Here is a 20,216-nt window from a genome sequence, read left to right as displayed (position 1 = left end):
GATTCAGTAGAAATATCAGCCGTCATGCAGACACTGCGGAATCAGGGCGTAGATGAAATATATATAAACATTCTGGAAGAAATCTACAGGGGATCAACTGCTACCATAGTGCTTCATAAAAAAGCAACAGAATACCAATAAAGAAGGGTGTAAGGCAGGGGGACACAATCTCCCCAATGCTATTCACTGCGTGCTTACAGGACGTTTTCAGAAGCCTAGAATGGGAACAGCTAGGGATAAGAGTTAATGGAGAGTACCTCAGTAACCTGCGCTTCGCCGATGACATTGCATTGCTGAGTAACTCAGGGGACGAATTGCAACTCATGATTACGGAGTTAGACAAGGAGAGCAGAAAGGTGGGTCTTAAAATTAATCTGCAGAAAACGAAAGTAATGTACAACAACCTCGGAAAGGAGCAGCGCTTTGCGATAGGTAATAGTGCACTTGAAGTTGTAAAAGACTGTCTATTTAGGGCAGGTAATAACCGCAGAGCCTAACCACGAGATTGAAGTAACTAGAAGAATAAGAATGGGGTGGAGCACATTCGGCAGGCACTCTCAAATTATGACAAGTAGATTGCCACTGTCCCTTAAGAGGAAGGTATATAACAGCTGTATCTTGCCGGTACTTAGCTACGGAGCAGAAACCTGGAGACTCACAAAGAGGGTTATACTTAAATTGAGGACGACGCAGCGAGCAATGGAAAGAAAAATGGTAGGTGTAACCTTAAGAGACAAGAAGAGAGCAGAGTGGATTAGGGGACAAACGGGAGTTAAGGATATCATCGCTGCAATAAAGAAGAGGAAATGGACATGGGCCGGGCATGTAGCACGTAGACAGGATAACCGCTGGTCATTAAGGGTCACCAACTGGATTCCCAGAGAAGGGAAGCGGGGTAGGGGGAGACAGAAGGTTAGGTGGGCAGATGAGATTAAGAAGTTTGCGGGTATAAATTGGCAACAGCAAGCACAGGACCGGGTTAACTGGCGGAACATGGGAGAGGCTTTTGTCCTGCAGTGGACGTAGACAGGCTGATGATGATGATGATGATGATGATGATGATGATGATGATGATGTGACAAGTGGTCTGTATATCATCGGAATAATTGCTATGTATAATAAAGGTTACAACTATGAAACAACATACTATTTGTTGAAATTTTGCCTTTACATATGCGTGTGCAGTACGATGCATTCCAGAGAACACCAGAAACAAAAATTAGGTGAGGTAGAAAAGGCTGCTCTCGTCTCCAAGAAAGACAGATTATCGTAATGATAGACGGCGGTCCCTGAGTCATTCTTTCTACAAATAGGGCCCCAATTTTGCTGGGTATAAAAGTTCTACCAATGAATCTGATACCATTTTATGGTGGTGTCGCCACTTGTCACTCTCAATAGTGAACAGATAAATGAACTGATTACAAAACGCTGACGTGGTGTAACTACTTGACTACGGGACATGCTCAAGCTGGTTTAATTATAGAAAGAAATGTCTAAAAAAGACGTTTCGAAAATCTATCAAAAGTTTTTTTAGAATTCTGGCAATAAGATTACCAGGTTTCTAATAATAAAATTTAGATAAACATTTACAAAAGTTCTTTCAAAATCTAGCAAGAAGTTTTTAGATTTCTCGCTAGCAGTTTCTAGACGTCTAATAACATGGCATTAGCACAGCTACAGGAGGTTTCAAGCTGCTTAGGTCTAAACACCTCGATAAAACTTGCGATATACCTTTGGTCTATCCTCTTTGGACGTTTACTAGATGTTTTTTTAGCTTTTATTATGTTTCGTGGGTTTCTGCTTCAGGTGTGCGCTGCTAATTTATAGCTGCTTGCCATTCCTAACGTCGCAATTTGTTGCTGTTGCTGAAGCAATGAGCAATAAACGCTCAACTTCATCTGTAAAGACTCGTTTCACTTACGTTTTATTCCAATTTCTATATAGGAGGGTCAGCTACGTTTTTTGTTTCAACGTTACCAAACAACTGTCGCAGATTTGGTCTTCACCCCGACATCTAACGTACAAGTTAGCCTTGGACTTGCTGTGCTTGAAGAATCAGCTACGCCGGAAACAGTGTGCAAGAATATTGCCGACCAGGTAAGCAGAAATATTGTCAATGAACATAAAACAAAAGGTAAATTTTCTTTTCAAGTAAGGCAACCGATGGGTGGCTAGCACGGTTTTCTTTCAGCTTGTTAGTGTAACACGATTTCATAATCTCTCTCCAAGTTCGGTTGCGAACTATAAATTATACGGTGGTTATTATACATGCAACTTCACTACTGTGCAGTGATAAATGTGTGATAGGGTGACCTTTTAGACACGACGTATGTTCCCTGAGCCTCGTGTTAACGCATGAGCCACTCTGCCCTACATGTACATCAATACACGTTAGAGGAATACTGTACACTACATTGTTTGCATATTTAATAAACGGGAGCCTGTGTTTAATACTACATTCTTTCTGTACACTGCTCAGTTTGTCACATTTCTGATTAACCAACGCGCAATACAAAATTTTACCAGAATGCTTAGAAGTGAGGGTTCTCAAGTAAGTGTTAAAAAAACAGCTCTTACATTGCGCCCGCTCGTGTTTCTGATCTTTGTTCGCACGTGCTTGCGCAAATACTTCAAGATGCTTTAGTCATTGTTTACTTTCACAGTGGACGTGCATCCTCTTGCGTCAACCGGCGGATCCAACCTGGCTTGGCTCTGCTGGTGTCGCCTACTTGTGCCGTTTAGCGGTGACGGAAGAAAGCCAGCTGGTGCGTGAATTTCTACCATGGCGTGTCCTTTGCATTTCCCTACACAAATACGAGCTCCACGCTTACTGCGCATGTCAACTATGCGAGTAACCGAGCTCGCGGAGCGCTGCGTTTCCGCAGCCGTTTGCAGCCTTCCTCCTGTAGCTTACCTTCGCTGTCAATTGTATTGAGCTGTGCTTCGCGTTTGCTTTAGTTCTCCGTTTCTCCTTCGCGACCACCCAAGACATCAGCCCCAGCCGTACACGTCACGACGAAAGGAGAGTACTGTATATAACAACGTTTGGTATATAAGCAGTCATTGACCCGAACCTCGCTTTGAAATATGCGGACAGGTATTCTAAACACTTAGAAGATAGCAGTTCTATAGAAGAGCAGGATTAGAGCCGAAATGGATTGATGTAAATCATGTGCGCATAGCTGAAGTCACAGAACACATTGTCTCAAGCGCAGGTTTCGCATGGTTTTCTTGTCATTGCCAGAAAAACCATCTGCAGCGTCGCCGATAAACTGCTTACACCTGAACGTTTTCTCATCACTTGTTAGCAAGCCCCTATGAACTCAACCACAACTCGTGTCGGTACCCACGTTTTACGGTCTATAAAAAGGCCAAGTTCCAAGCAAGAACGTGTTGAGTTCGTGTTGCTGCTACATTGCCTCACTTCAGTGGTGACGAGGATGGGATCGAGGCCGCCGGAGTTTGATGAGACAGCGAGCTGCTGAGATACCTACCGGATGCGTCTCGAGGCCTACATTGAAAGCAACAATATCACGGACTCTTCAAAGCGTCGGCCACTCTTAGTAGCATCACTCAGCAACAGCGTGGTTCGAGTCATTCAGGGACAATTCCCGTCGACGCCCGTGAACAGCCTAACGTCGACGACATCGCAAAGGTGTTGGAAGAACACTACAGCCCCGCAGGTGAATGAGACTATGGAAAGTCATGCATTTTTTTGTGCGGAGGCAAGGAGACGAGGCGGTCAAAGATTTTGTCGTGGACTTGCGACGTCTTGCAAAAGACTGCAACTTCGGCAACTTTCTGTACAGAATGTTATTTATTTATTTATTTACAGATACTGCAGGCCCTACCCAGGCCCATGCAGGAGTGGGATACAAACAATACATTCAAGCAATAACTAGTAATACACTGGAGTACAAGGCATAAATGAAAGAATACATAACTATCATGTACAGAAAAGTCAAATATATTTTCTCGCTGTTCAACAGCACTGCGCTCAACTAAGAATATTTTCAACATTTGTAGCCGGATTATTTGCACTCAAATGACACTATTTTCAGCATACATCACTTATATGGTGAAATTAATCTTTTCTATCTGTTGAGTGAATGAAGCCGTCGAGGCAGCATTCACTACTTCCTCAGGTAATGCGTTTTAATGAAAAATTGCGCGAGGAAAAAGAGCGAACTTGTGGGCATTAATGTGGCATTAATGTGGTTATGTGACCGGATAGTGTGTGATGGAGGCGGAAATGTTGTAGGCCCGTGTGCTCAGATTTGGGTGCACGTTAAACAACCCCAGGTGGTCGAAATTTCCGGAGCCCTCTACTACGGCGTCTCTCATAATCATATGGTGGTTTTCGGACGTTAAACCTCACATATCAATCAATCAATCCGGATAGTGTGTGGCATACGGAATGACGAGGCCAGGCTGTTCCTGCTGACACAAAGAAAGCTGACTGTGCAGGAAGCTGAGGAATTCGCCATGTTGTCAGAAATCACTGACTGTAATGTACGTGCAGTAATGTGCGGAGAACGACGCGGGTAACGTTCATCTGGTTCAAAGGCGTCGTAGCAGCAGACAAAAAAAAAGCAGCGGGTACGACACAGGAGCACAGTGTCAATCGTGCTTCTGTGTCGGTTGACACTGTGCTTATATGTCACTGTGCTGTGCTGTGTATGACTTATATGTCAACTTAGTTGATGTGGCTCCAACCACTCGGAACACAAACGTCAGCATGTCAGGAAGGTGTGCTGCAAGTGTGGCACTAAAGGACACTTGGCTAGGATGTGACAGCGTATGCGCAGTACCCGGCAGGGATCGTATGAACTCAGCGAGCTTTCGAATAGAAAGGACAGTACAGAGGAAATGCTTTTCGCTCTGTCTGCCCAGAACAACGTTGACCAGGCAGATAAGCGGCCAATCGTACGGAGCTTTGTCTGGGGCGGCAGGACACTGCGGGTGCTGATCGACAAGGGTTTATCAGTTGGCGTGATTCCAGAAAATGTCTTCAGGAAAAAGCGTAAGTGGTGGCCCAGACAAGAAAAAAAAAACGCCACTTCGGCTACCTTGCTTCCTCGGTCCTCTTCCAGTGGTCAGCAGAGTCGCCATGGGCGCCGAACACGACAAGACACGAGTGAATAGTGCGCTTGTGGTAGTGGATTGTGACGGACCACTACTGTGCGGCTGAAACACTATTCAAGCTTTTCCGTGAAGCTGGCGTGTCATTTTTAGAAGAAAGCGCTCTTCCTAGTGTCTATGTGTTGCAGGCTGAAGTTGGCATAAAAGGGCTGCTAGAAGACTTCTCAGACTTATTTTAAGATCGGTTCGACTATAGCAAAGGTCCGCCCGTCAAGCTGCACAAGAATAAAAGAGCCGTCCCACGGTTTTTGAAGGCCTGCCCGGTGCCCTTGGCGCTTCGCAATGCTGTCTCGGCAGAAATCGGTCGCCTTGTGCAGCAAGACATCGCAACTCCGGTGAGCGTTTCCGAATGGGCTGCTCCAGTCGTACCAGTGGTGAAGAAAAATGGAGACATGAGATTGTACGGTGATGTTAAGCCCACCGTGAATCCGGCCACTCACCTGAAACAATACGCTTTGCCTAAGGCAGATGATATTTCTGCCGCACTTTACGGGGGAAAAGTATTCATCACACTGGATTTGAAAAATGCCTATAACCAGCTCCCGCTGGATGAAGAGGCGAAGACGATGACTGTCATCAATACGCACCAAGACTTGTACTCGTGCGACCGACTAGCCTTCAGCATCTCGTCGGCTTCCGCATTGTTCCAGTGGCGCATTGAGTCATTATTACGGGACTTGTCAAGAGTACGTATATACCTAGACGACATCACAATCGCCGAGAAAGAACAGGGCACGACCACGCTTCGACAAGTTTTCCAGAGACTTCATGACAATCGCCTTCAACTGAACAAGGCCTAATGCCGGTTTCGTGAAAAAGAAGTGCAGTTTCTGGGGCACAAGATGAATGCGACTGGCCTTCACCCACTGGGCGACAACCTCAAGGCCGTAACAGCTGCTCTAAGGCCGGAATCGGTAAGGCAACTCGAGTCATTTCTGGGGCTCATAACCTATTACTCGGAATTCTTGCCGAATTCGGCCATGATCGTGGGTGCGCTCTATCACTTACCGGTCAAGGGAGAATGCTGGCACTGGAAAAAAAGAGCATCAAAGAGCGTTCGAGGAAGCGAAGCGCGCCTTGTTAAGGGCGAATTTTCTGGGTCACTACGGTCCGCAGAAAGAGTTGCGGCTGGAGTGTGACGCTTCATCAGATAGTTAAGGGGCAGTATTATCGCATCGTATTGATGGCGTGGATCACCTGATAGCTTTTTCTTCAAAGACGCTGACATCAGCAGAACGCCGGAAAGGACATATCGGGGACGAGCACCAGTTTAGAGGAAACTCAGCCGGACACAGACACTCGAGAAGTCAGAGCAACGTTGAAATCCAGTCCAGCGACTCCTAAGTCAGTGGTCTCGCCGCGGGAAACCTGGGTGCCGGAAGAAGTCCCAACTCTACTCCGTCAATCAACGCGAACAAGACGCCCTCCGGAACAACTGGGCTTTTGAAGGAGGAAGAGATGCAGCGCCATCGATAAACCGCCATCACCCGCACGTTTCCTTCTCACTTGTTAGCGAACCCCGATGTAATCGGCCATTAGTTGTGTCGGGACTCGCGTGGTTGTACAGTCAATAAAAAGGCCAAGTGCAAAGCAATAAACGGTTAAGTTCGCGTTGCTACTAGGTTGTGTCACTTCACCATCGCAACTCAAAACAAGGACGAAAGAAGCACACACCGTCAAGGGCATACCGTCACTGGACTTGTAACTGATGTGCTCACACTGGTTTTTCTCGCATCTAAACACGATCCAGCCAGCCCAGCTTTTCACACTTCTTTGTTTTATTACAGCCAGCCTCATTCCTGGGCGACCTGAAGGAATGCAAAAGGGACAACCCGGCACCTGGCACAAGGGTGAGCTCATTGTTAGTTCTACGCTTTTCAATGTGGGTAGCGAAAGACAACCGTAGTTTTCGTTTTAAGTCAAAATGCATGACAGGAGAATAAGTTGCGTGCTGCTCTTTTCTTGCGTTCGTGTAGGCGAGCCGAACATTTTGTACGATTTGTGGATACTGAAGTGGAATGGCTCAATCCCTTGTTAGAGCACTGCATCGGATCGGGCCGGCTCGGAATCCTGGGCTTGATTCGGCCCACCGGCTGGGCCGGGTAAGCCATTGTTGGATTGGGCCCGTGAGCTTCAGGCTCGGGTCGGGTTTTGGTCAGACCCATATTAAGCCCGGTTTTCACACATATCAGTATAAAGGCGTGTGTACGCTGTTTGGCTTCGTTGTTTGAACGTAACACTAAATTTATATTGTCGGCTGAAAAGCTGACGCCTTCAGAAATGAAGTCTACTGAAGCAAGATAATATGCCTGGTCCACGTGAAGTGACCTTTCATATGTGCGCTAGCCCTGCTGAAAGTTGGCCTTTTCTTTGCCTTGAACATTTTTTTCGTCAATATAGTCACCACTGTAAGGGACGAAGCTTTATATAACGGCACCCGTTCATCCCTCGTAGCCGTTGTAGTATGTAACAAGTATAAAATTTTGACCTCCATGGTGGTGCTGGTGAGAGATTTACTCTGTGCGTTGTTGAACAATAAAAAATAATGCACAATGTACATGCCAATGGCTGATAATAGGGAATGAAAGACAGGAGCATTCGGCTTTTAGTTAACGCGCACGCTACGATCCCCATTAGCCGCCATTGGCATGTACATTGAGCACTATCTGACAAGAAAGGGTTGCTACGTTATAAACGCTGGGTGTAACCTCCTTAGTTTTAGAAAGGTTTAGCGAGTGTTGAGCCAGAGTGCCATGAATAAAATGAACTAGCATATACCATGAATGAATTCGACGTGGTTAAAGGGGGGAAGCAGATACGAAGCGCAAGCCGTAAGAAATTAAAAGCTGAATCCTCCTGTCTCTCATTTCACATTAGCAGCCTCTGGCATGTACATTGAGCACTATCTGACAGAAAAAGGTTGCTACGTTATACTCGCTGGGCGTAACCTCCTTAATTTTAGAAAGGTTTAGCGAGCATTGGGCCGCAGTGCCACGAATACAGCGAACTAGTATATACCATGAACTCAAGGTGGTTAAAGGTGGGAAGTAGATACGAAGCGCAAGCCGTAAGAAAGTAAAAGCCGAATTCTCCTGTCTCTCATTTCTCATTAGCAGCCATTGGTATGTACATTGAGCACTATCTGACAAGAAAGGGTTGCTACGTTATACTCGCTGGGTGTAACCTCCTTAGTTTTAGAAAGGTTTAGCGAGCGTTGAGCCGCAGTGCCATGAATACAGTGAACTATAGTATATACCATGCACTCGAGGGGTGAAAAGCTGGGAAGTAGACCCGAAGCGCAAGCCGTAAGAAAGTGTACGTGTGCCACCTCTCGTTTAGTCCTTGGAATGTCCGCTGGATGGCGGGGCTTCTATATGGGGAATATATGATGTAAAGATTCGAGATGGTGGTACTTGGAGTGTTGAATAGATAAACAAACGGACACACAGACAGATGCATGGATGGACGCATGAACGGACGCAGGGGCGGATGCATGGACGAACGCAGGCATGGACGCACGAACAGAAGCACGCACGGACTGGCGGATGGACGCATGGACGGTTACACAGACGGACGCATGGACGGACGGAAGCAAGAGCGAATGGACGGATGAATGCTTCGCCCCACTCTCCATCATTCACTCCGTGGATATGCTGCCAATTTTTTTTCTTTCTGTCAAACATCTCATTCTTTTCCTTTGTCGCTGCCGTGAGCTGCAAGCCTGCAACCACAACCGCGAGCCGCGGACAGCCAGACTTCGCTCCCGTGTTCGCACTGAAGCCTTCGGCCATCGGCGACTAGGCACCCCAGTGTCGCCCTTTCGGTCTCTGCGGGGAAGCGCGCTCCGAACACCCGTCATGCACTGTTCGACGGGCAGTGTGAAGGAAGCCACCTGCTGGTTCACTTCGGCGCTCAAACACAGAGTTGTTTTGGAAGCAGTCACTTAGTCCGGTCTTGTTTTAAGACAAGACTTTCAAAGATTGAAGGCTGTTACATGAATGCAACGAGATACGCATCTTCAGGGGACAGCGCGGACGGTGGCTCTGGCTCGCTAACAAGTGTGGCTCACTTTGGCGGGTCTACGGCACTTCGGTGGTGGTGACTCGGTAAATGTTGGGTCAGATAATCTTCTTGTTTTGAGCGTGAAAATGTAGTGTACGTTGGCGACAGTTGCCTGCTGAGGAGTCAACACGACAGCTGTAATTTATGTAACTTTGCATTTTTTTGCGCGATAAATCAAGTTTGCAAAACTCTCATTACCTTTACTCCACCGCCCCAGCTTGTATGCAATGTATGTAAACTCATGCTGTAAATTTCTGCCATTTTTTATCACTTTATGAAAGTTATATCTTGTCGTCATTCCTTGAAATGCAAAAATAAGACTTCGTGGTTATCCCTGCGTACGTGAGACAGCCAGCTATAATTTGTGTTGCCCTGCAAATATTTCGTAAAATTGTTATACGGGCGTAATTGACTGAAGTTATGCACATCACCATGCAGTTAAAGTCGTAACACTAAAATAAATTATGAAAACACAATAGGAAATATCTTGTTTGTGGCATGATATCTTCACAGCAACCGAGATCGGACAGTGTGTCGTTTTTGCTCAAGGTATAATTGACTGAAACGGGCCGGCCTCAAACCTTTCGGGTTCGGGCGGGGGACGGGCCATATGTAAAAACATTGGGCTGGTCTCTGGCGGCCGGAGCATGCCATTTTTGGGCCAGGCTGGAAAAATCAGCCAGTGCAGTGCTCTATTTTCTGCACTCCCCTGGAAATACGGAAATACTCAAACACGAATTATGTCTTAAAAATACTTTTTCCCTCCAAGTCGATCGTGTTGATTGCAGTCTTCCTAAAATTTGTGATCAGGTGACTTTTCGAGCTAATCCTGTTGACGCCGGTGCCACCGCCTGTCATTCTGGGGATGTGACATCTGAAAACTTGCTAAAATTCAAGCTAAAGAAAATTGCAGATCTCACGTACAGTGGGAATCGGTGATATGCGAAGCACCAATGAGAAATGTTGATATGTCACTTTAAAATCAGCACGACCTTACGAGGTGGAGGTAAATGATGCCGTACATGACTTCCGTGTCACGATTATCATGTTTGTATGTGTCGTTTACCTTCGTCGTTTATTCATGTCTCGTGATGCCAAAATTATTATATGTCAACTTAGCGAACTGGCCGCGAGCACTCTACGAACGTGGTATGTTGTCATGTTCTTCCATGACAAGCGTGCCACAATTATAATATTTACACCAGTCATATATTTCGTCATCCATTGACGTCACGTAACACCAAAGTTGTATGTGGAGCTAGCAAAATGGCCGTGAGCGCATCATGAAGGGCCCAATCTACTCCGGTGTAGCGTTAACGCGCGCGGACGCCGCAGGCACAGCGACGCTACGTTAGCAATACTCGAGCACTCTATAGTCTGACGCTATATATATGCGCAACTAGCGTTCGTCAGCGCAGCCCGACGGCAAACGGCGTGAATTGCGACATGCTGCATTTCGCGCCGATGCGTTCCCCAGACAACACTGCGTCTCCCTCTCTTCGTGACGGAGGGACGTTGGACGTGCTGAAACACGCATGCGTCAAAGCAACGCAGCGCGACACGCGCCTGCGAGTATATGGCAGGACCGGTGCCTGGCGTGGCAACACCGGCAAGCACGCACACCGCGTCACGTCGAAATGTATTGGCGCCTTGACTGTGGCATGTAGTCATGTTCTCACATGACACGCATCTTATGATTATCATGTTTGCACTAGTCACATACCTTCGTGATCCATTGGGATTACGTGATATCAAATTTAGCATATGTGAAGCTAGCCTAACGGCCGTGAGCGCATCATCAGTGTGGCATGTAGTCATGTTGTTACATTACACGCATGTCGTGATTATCATGTTTTGATACGTCATTCACCTATGTCGTCCGTTCGCGTCGCATAATACCGAGTTTGGTACACGTAAAGCTAGTGAAACTGCCGCGAGTGCGTCATGAGCGTAGCATGTAGTCAAGTTGTTGCATGACACGCATCTCATGTTGATCATGTTTGCACCAGTTCGATACCTTCGTCATCTATTCACGTCACGTAATACCAAATTTGGTATAAGTTAAGCTAGCAAAACGGCCGCCAGCGCATCATGAGCGTATGAGCGTGGCATGCAGTCATGTTGTTACATGAAAGGCATCTCATGATTATCATGTTTGCACCAGTCACATACCTTCGTCATCCATTCACGTACTGTAATACCAAAGTTGGTATATGTGGCGTTATCGAAACGGCCGTGAGTGCATCTTGAGCGTGGTATGTAGGCATGTTGTTACATGACACGCATGTCATAATTTTCATGTTAGGGTCTGTCGCTTGTGTTCGCCATGCAATCAAGCTATACAATACCAGTTTTGCAACATGATATGTGAACGAAACCGCCGCAAGAGCTGCAGGACCATGAAACGTAAATCATGACATTAATGACATACATGTCATGATTTTCATGTTATGACTAGTAAAATTTGTTCTTCATACAGTCATGTTATGCCATACTAAGTTTGGTATCGATACCATTATCGGAACGGCCAGGAGAGCTAAAAGTCGTAGGCGGCTAGATAGACAGATAAATAGATAGATAGATACGCCTAAAGTCGCTGAAGTTCGCTAAGAAATGCTTCGCATTTAAAATTTATGCCCAAGTTACTGCTGGGTTGCCGTCATCGGCTTAATCACCAGTGTTGTTTGGAAGCATTTTTGGGTGGAGTAATACAGCTAATCTCGAAGTTACCTATCCTTATTGTCGGTTAATCCAAATAACACTAAGTATTGTTAAGCGCCCGGTGTTAAAATAGCAACTATATATGAAAGTTCATTTTCTGAACAGGCATTCAAACAATAGTCGGTTATAGCCTAAGCGTAAATGTAAGCTCCTCCTACAGCCATTGGTGTGCCACCAATATATGTATTGCATAGGTTCCCATCCAATCATATGTACTCGCTTCCGCTGCGTTAATATTTTCTTGTAGACACACACACTTGTCGCTGGTTTTCGGTTGGAGGTAAATTCCTGCTTTCCAGGTGCGCCCTTGACGACGTCTCGCGATGGATAATGAACTTGCTGAAGAACCTCTGGCCTCTGCGTACCGCCAGCGGCATTTGGAGTATATGAATATTTCGACGTTAGCGTGATGGATGGTGTAATCTGCGTGGCGGAATTGTCAGTGCGCGCTGCTGAGCGAGGAGTCGTAGGTTCGAATACGCGGTCGCGTGTTTCGGATCGGTGATTCACCTGGCCTTAGGCGACACTGCATGGTGCTCCCAATCAATCACGCGCAGCATGCTGTAGGCGCCATAGCGGGGAAGAAAACATTCATTTGCGGTCCGTAAAGTGCACCACACTTGAGATTGCCTTGGGTGTTTCACTTAGCATTGGCTTTCCATCATCTATGCTTTGTACTAGTTAACACACTTTGCGCATATCTTGATCTATACTTCAACGATAGCTCTTGTCTCTTCAGGACTTACTGGCGTTCAGGATGGCACACATTTTACTGGGTGACGCAAAGACGCAGACAGCGCTACGGGTATGTTCAACATCAGATCTCATACTCACTGTCGTGCACTCGAACTAACGTAGGCGAATCTTCTTGCACCTGCAGAAATACGTGGCTGATCACGTGCTTAAAAGTACAACCACCGACGAAGAACTAACCATCTTCGAACCTGTAAGTTCACCTTTCCGACACTCAAACCTTTGGGACCTAATCTGTCATGAAAACTTCGATATGCTGCTCTATAGGTGCAACGTCTCGTATTTGCGACGTGACACATACACATTACTCGAATGTCACTGGGCAACAAAGTGTCGCTTGCAGCGGTTTCTTAAACAATGCAGATGTCTTGCCGTGTGCCAGATCACTCAGATGTCTCCGTCAGCCATGATAAAAATTTCTCATACGTGCTCATGCCAATTAAAGTTGTTGGTAAATTTATAGCATTAGGAAAAGAATGAAAAGTGGACAAATTAAGTCACAGCTGGTGTGCGATTGGTCGCGGTACTTCAGTATGACACATGCGCTGCCCTAACTACAATTGGACCAAAGTAGCTGTCACTGATTTGTGCACATTACTGTATGCGCCCGAAGTGTGGCTCTGAAAGTGACGCATGCGCGCGCGTAGGACGTCACCAAGGACCATCTCATGGTGTGGCGCCAGGAAGACTTCAAGACGAAGGAGCTGGAGCGCACGCTTGGAACCACCAAGAGGATGTCGTGGAAAAACGCGTAAGCCATGCCTCTTGAGGCAGCTAATATTCTCTCAAGATGCAATGATTGTTCGGCGTGTTCTCAATTTTCTGAAGTCTGCGGGATAGAAACAATGTGAGCACACAGCCCTACGTTTCTGCCACTTTAATGTCAGTTTCCTAAGGTTTTCGAATGCACGGTGCATCACGCTTCACAGGCCCAGAAGACACGGCATGTCGGTTACAGCACCGCTAAGTCAGCACCACCGGAACTGTTTAGAATTATTTCACGCCTTAGTTTATCTTTTATATTTAGGATTCACTGCGAGAAAACGAAGCCAACTCGCATTTCAGTTTTGAGGCAACACTAAAACGCTTCGAAAGGTAAATCAAGTTATTTTATAAAGAAGTTGAGTCAAAATGATCTCCTACCAATGTAGTCATGATAAGTTGGCTCGAAGTTCTGAAATTTCAAGTGTGTCACGGTAGGATCTGTTCTAGCAGATATGTTCTGTATTTTGAACAATCACCCACTCTTATTAGCAAAAACCTTTAGAAACGTATTTTTGAATATTGTTACGTGAAATACGAGATGCTTGCTCAATGAGATTGTAGAAAGTATATATTTAAACCAGCACTTGCAGCGCTGACTAGTGCAGCTCAGAGTGGCAGAGACGACGCCTCTTCGTCCTCGTCGGGCGCACACGTGTATGGTCCCAGATGTTGGAAATATGCGCGTAGCAGTATATTAACATATTAATTGTAGACACGCCTAAACACTTCATATGTGGTACTGGTATTGCGCACAGAATTCTACATTTCGTCCGCTGAAATTTCGACGCCTTGTTAATACGCATGAATATTCTGTATACAGGCACGTTGCCAGACTAGTTGGTTGGAGTTCATCTGTTTTGTGTCTCTTTTATGTCCTTGCCGTGGTGTGCTATAGCCGTATGAATGATGGGCATTGCACACCTTAGCTTACGCCAGTCAAATAAGCTGTTAGGACGTTCGTATCAAGATGCGCATATGCAGTTGTTTACTGTGAGGTAATTTTGAACACGTGGTTTCATTGTTTCCTAAACTTTCAGTTTTTTCCCAATAAACTTTCTGTGAGTACGCACTTATGTTGTTCGTTTCTTCCCTTGTCTACGTTTCTAGCGCAGTTTAACTCGTAATGAATTACCAGCTCGCCCAAGAGTCAGTCCTTCTAAAATGTCAAGTGAATAAGTAAGTGGGCGATTGGCGAAAAAACTCCATTTGTTCTCATACTTATTGCATCTAACTACACCGCTCATGTCGCATCGTAAATTAGAATCAACAGCAAACGTTCTCTTCTTGATAAGACTACCCACAGGGTGAACTTAGTTTATTGAACAGTTTGTCAAATTCACTCTTCAGTTTGGACTTGCGATCCGAAAAGTCTTGATTATACTTGCGTCAATGTATCTATAAAAATCGAACTTCTGTGGTCCTCGGTATGTGTTATCGAAACCTATGATGATATGTCGATAATGGCCATCTGATTTTGTCAATGAAACTGCAAATGTTGAGGCTACCGCACCCAAGTGGTGAATTTGCATAAAATCTTATTAAACGATATACCATTATTATTTTGAAATAAATTCATAAGGTAGATTTTTATGTTGTGCTAGGCCATTATAGTCCGCCACATGTGACAAAGTTTCATTAGTAGCTTGCGGCAAGAGTATTTGTGTGCATATAACTTATCTGTGGTCGCATATATATTGCCTATAGTATAATGTTTTGTACTTAAATGTTCTTGTGTGAATGCGACCACCTCGGCTGGTATCGAAGCTGATACCTCTGAGTCAGCAGCCGTGCAGCATAACTGCTGTCGCACTGAGTCAAGTCATTCGTCTAAACTCGACAAGGACACAGTGAAACCATATATAAAGTAAGCGCATGAAATGGGCACTTACATGCACTTACACCAGTTCGTGCATTGCAGGCGTAAATGCATGTAAGTGCCTATTTCATGGGCTTGTTCGGTATATTGTTTTGCTGTATCTCTGTGGAACTCTGACAAATGGTCCGCCCCGGTGGTTAGTTATGCTGTTCCGCTGCTGACCCGAAGGTCGCGTTTCGATGGAGGTGAAATGGTAGAGGATGGCGTACACTCCGATGTCGGTACACGTCAAAGAACATCAGATCGTTGAAATTTCCGAAGCCCTCCACTACCGCGGACTTCATAATCTTATCGTGGTTGTGGGACGTAAGACCACAGGTAATAATGAGCACAAAGATTCACATCCACTCCCGCGGTAGCAAGATTTCGGTGCCATAGCTCGTGGGAACATGTAGGGCATGTTGTCTAACATGCGAAGCCTGCGGTTGCGTGCAACAGAGAATATTCTAGGCGCCTCATTCGTGCACCTTCATTGGTACAGGGAAAGCACGTTCATTTACACCTCGTTAATTTGAAATTTCAAATAATTCAAAAGGTCGCCGCGATTCGGTCCGCAGTGCATAGGAGAGCATGCGTAAAACAATTCGTTAATTCGAACAGAAATTGTTGCCTCTACGGATGATTCGAAGCACGCGCCACCGAGAATCATCGTCGTCAAACACTAGTGGGAGCTTTTACGGTCGAACGATGGGTGGCACGACAGAATTTCTTTTTTAGCTCTTGAGGGGCCTCTGAGCAAAGGGCGTGCATATGGCTTTTTCTGTCACCCTCCCGCTATCTCGGCGCCTGGCGCCACTTGCATACGCGGGACACTTAGGGGTTGGCGGAGTAGTCCTAGCAGTCCTAGGCCGCACCCAGCAGCGTCACTTTGTTTCTCGAGCACGTTGTTCGTTCACGCCGTCAAGCCATCTTATTCCGCATCGAAGTTGCAAGATGCCACGAGTAAACTACTGCGCGAAGACTGTCAAGGAGAAGGTGGAGATTTTTCGAAAGGTTGACCAAGGGAAGTCGAGCAAATATGAAATTGCTAAGAAGCACGGCATATTTCCAAGCACGTTCTCAACCTACATACGGAACAGGACGGCCATTTAAAATGCTTAAGAAGCTATGGATTTTGGCGCCAGTCGGAAAAGGCAAAGGACAGCGATATTCCCAGAACTGGAGTCAGCTTCGATCATATGGGTTAAAGGAATGAGAGCCCAGAGTATCGCATTGAGCGGCCCTATCGTCATAGCCAAGGCAGCCGATTTCGCCCTGCGCTTGAACAGTGAAGACTTTGTCATCTCCGAGGCATGGCTTCATCGTTTCAGGGAGCGGCACAATCTCGTATTCTGCACATTATCCGACGAGGCAAAGGAAGTGGACGCCTAAACATGTACTACTTAGAGAAGCGACACCCTGCAGCAGTACACCCTGCAGAGCTACTCGCCACAGGCAGTGTTTAACGCTGAGGAGAAGGTGTTATTTTTCAAGTTGCAGCCGGGCAAGACGATCATTTACAAGGGTGACAGCTGAGCCGGCGGCAAGCGCAGCAAAGATCGTGTCACTGTTATGGTCGCCGCAAATATGACCGGTACAAAGGTCACCCTTTTTGTGATTGTCAAAGCACTCAAGCCACGGTGCTTCAAGAACATTCGGTCACTTCCGACGGAGTTCGCCGCAAAGAAGAAAGCCTGGATTACAGGTGACCTACTCAGGAAGTGGCTACTGAAATTCGACAGGCGTATGGAACTGCGCGCCAGACGCGTTCTTCTTGTCGTCAACAACTGTTCGGCGCACAAAGTCGACGTTTAGCTTAGAGCGACGAAGTTGGTGTTCCTTCCAGCAAACATGACTGCGGCCCTACAGCTGATCAACCAGGGTGTGATCAGGAGCATCAAATGCTTTTATAGGCGTCACATGCTGGAGAGAATGATTTTGTGTGCGGGTGGCAGGAAGGACTTCATCATTACGTTGCTCACTGCCATGAGCATGTTGGTGCGCGCATGGGAACAGGTGACCGCTACCACAATCGCCACAGTGGATTTGTAGCTGGAAGTGCGCAGGATAGTTGCGACATCGGCGTGGATGGGGCTGAGGAGCTCATGCCAGTGGCATCGCGCGACACTTTTCAGGGTATACGTTTTGCCGATTATGTTGAAATTGACACCGGTGCATCGGTGTGTGGTGCCCTGACGGATGAAGACTTTATCGCTCAAGTAGCTGGTGCACAGCCTGTTGCTGAAGAGCCAGAAGGAGAGGAAGACGAAGATGACGAAGTGCCTGTGCGCCCGTCAGCGTCTCAGGCGATAAAGGCACTTAATGGGGCGCGTCTCTTCAGGTTTCAAGAGGGTGAAGAGGATTCCCTGCGTCGCGTCCGCGCACTGGAACAGAGCCGCAACTGTGGCATTCAGGGAAAAGAAGCAGACGGTCATTACCTTTTTTTTGGCCAATAAATAATTTTCGTGCTCCCTCTCCCGAAATCCGCCAATTTTGGCTCACTTTCATTATTTTGAATTTTGTTTAGTTTAAAATTGCTCAGCATTCCCGTGGATTTTGAATTAACGAGCTTTTACTATATTGCCTTTCGCAGAGACAACACTGTGACTCCTTTTGCCACGGCCAGCCACAATAGCACCATTGATTTGCGGGCACCCTCTGCGGTGGCGGTGACATGGTTGAACAAGAATAAAGGTATGAAAATGTGTGCAGTAGAGTCTCTATGCAGCTTCATAAGAAAAGCAAGCAAACTCGGATAAATTGCACAATTATAGCAGGGAAAAAGAAAAACACTTTCTCTTCTATATTTGACGGGCGTGCGTTCGAGAAAGCAAATCTACACATTGCTATTTTATTTATGCTATTAAAAATGTAGCTCACGGCGATAATAAGCGCATCTCCAGAAGTCATTGTAAGAGATGGTATTTGCGAGCACTGGTGCATTACCCTCATCATTACACGTGTCCACGTTCGTGGACCTCTGAAGTAAATTACAGCACAGCCGACTGCCAAGTGTTGGTGAAAGTGCCTTCGTCACCCAGAGAGCTTACTTATACGCAAAAAGCGAGCAGCGTATTTTTAGTGACCGGCATGCAAACGAAAAAGTCGGTGAGCAGCTCAAGCAGCAAGTGATTGCTCAGGTCTGAATAGTTATATTTGTGAATAATATTCATTCATACAAGGCGGTGTGCTCTGCTATTGACCTTGGGAACAAATAAAACCCTGGAAGCAAGCACTTGCATTTATTGGGGGTGCTTTCGTTGATTTTGCAATTAATGCACCCTTTGTTTATAGACTAAGTCTTTTTTTAGTGCCAACATTTTTTCTCCTGGCCCTGCTGCTCAAATCGGACAGAAAGAATCCATATGGTTAAGACACATTGGTGTTCTATGTCAAGCCCTTGTGACGGGTTAAATGATGGTTAAATCTGAATGTGTGATAGCACACAATAAAAACTGGCCATGTGCATGAGTACAATCCCGCAGATCCCATGAGCACGGGTGGCATGTGCATTTAGTGTCTGCTAATGTTACGTATAGCTTGTGCTTGTAGGCCGAAGCCCACTTCTGTATGACATTTGTGACAGCATCAAGCGTGTTAGTAGATGTAACCATGTCTTGTACGTTGAACCATTGCTATGCTGATAACGATAAATTTAAGAAGCGTTCGTGACATTCCTTGTACCTTGAGCCATTGTTATTTTGCCTTGGTGTTCACGCCTTGTTTAGAAGCGTGAAATACAGGGCAGAAAAAATGTTGAATACTTACCCTGTTCGCATACCAAGTACAGCTTCACCACTTACGCACGAAAACGGGTGTTCGTTTTCGCAGTTAAGGCTAGCGTAAGCGAACAGGTTATTATATATTCCTGCAACAACAGATTATTAGACACCAAAGACAGTACAACTCAAGTGATATCAGTTGTTGACTTTGACAACAAATAGTTTATGTTCTGCCCCGACAGCAAATTTCACGATCTCGATCGGGGACAGTAAGCCCGTGTACGTGAACCCTTCGATGATGGCATGCTACGGGATACAAATGGACTTCGACTCATGGACACTTGTCGGGCAAGACATGCGCAAGGTGACATACTCACTTTTCTAATACCGCATAGTGGAGATCTCCGGATGCGTCGCGCGTGATGAGAGAACAAGTGCAAATGGTTGCATAGCGTCCCTTTTAAATGCCACGCATTTTCTACGAGTATGTCTGTCTGCCTACCTATGGGTCTGTCTGTCCGTATGTCCAGATTTGCGCTTCCCTTTGCGTTGAGAATAAAAGAGCGGGCGCACATATATTTGGCACATTATTCTACAAACGAATTGGCCTCAAACATATTCTCGTTATACGTGTCAAAGTTGCTTTACAAAACTACGCATTCAGCAACCAGAGGTAGACAACCAAAGTCGTTGCAATACATTATGACGGTGGCTGTCTACTTCTGTTGTTGACACGTACGAGTGTCTAATTCTTTTTTTTGCGACAGCACTTATATGGATAACTTGCCCAGCCCACGGTGATAAGGTGTAGAAGGCAAGGCGACGGGTAGGTTCCACCACCGTGTCGTCTTAGCAAAGCGTTGGAAACACTCGCATTTTCGTGCAAGCGTTGCAGGTCAGCGCAGCGGGATAAACGCTACCGTCCTTAGAATTCCTCACGTATGCCTTTTCTAGTAAAAGACGCACATACAGAATATATACGTGTTGTTATGATGGCTCAGATATGCACTATATTGGCTTTTTAATTGACAATCGCACAAGTATGAACTCTGAACCTTGAGCATTATTGGTGGACGCTGCGGATGGGGTCGGCCATTTGGGGTGTCGTGTGGTGCGGTTTAGGGTAACCGATACCGTAATGGACACACAGACAAATGTACAGACAGACCAAAATTTTTGCGTCGAAGGTCCCCAAG

This window comes from Rhipicephalus microplus, chromosome 1 (genome assembly GCF_043290135.1).
Source record: "Rhipicephalus microplus isolate Deutch F79 chromosome 1, USDA_Rmic, whole genome shotgun sequence".
NCBI classification, from domain to species: domain Eukaryota; kingdom Metazoa; phylum Arthropoda; class Arachnida; order Ixodida; family Ixodidae; genus Rhipicephalus; species Rhipicephalus microplus.
The sequence above is the reverse complement of the archived record's forward strand: the minus strand, read 5'-3'. Positions refer to the sequence as shown.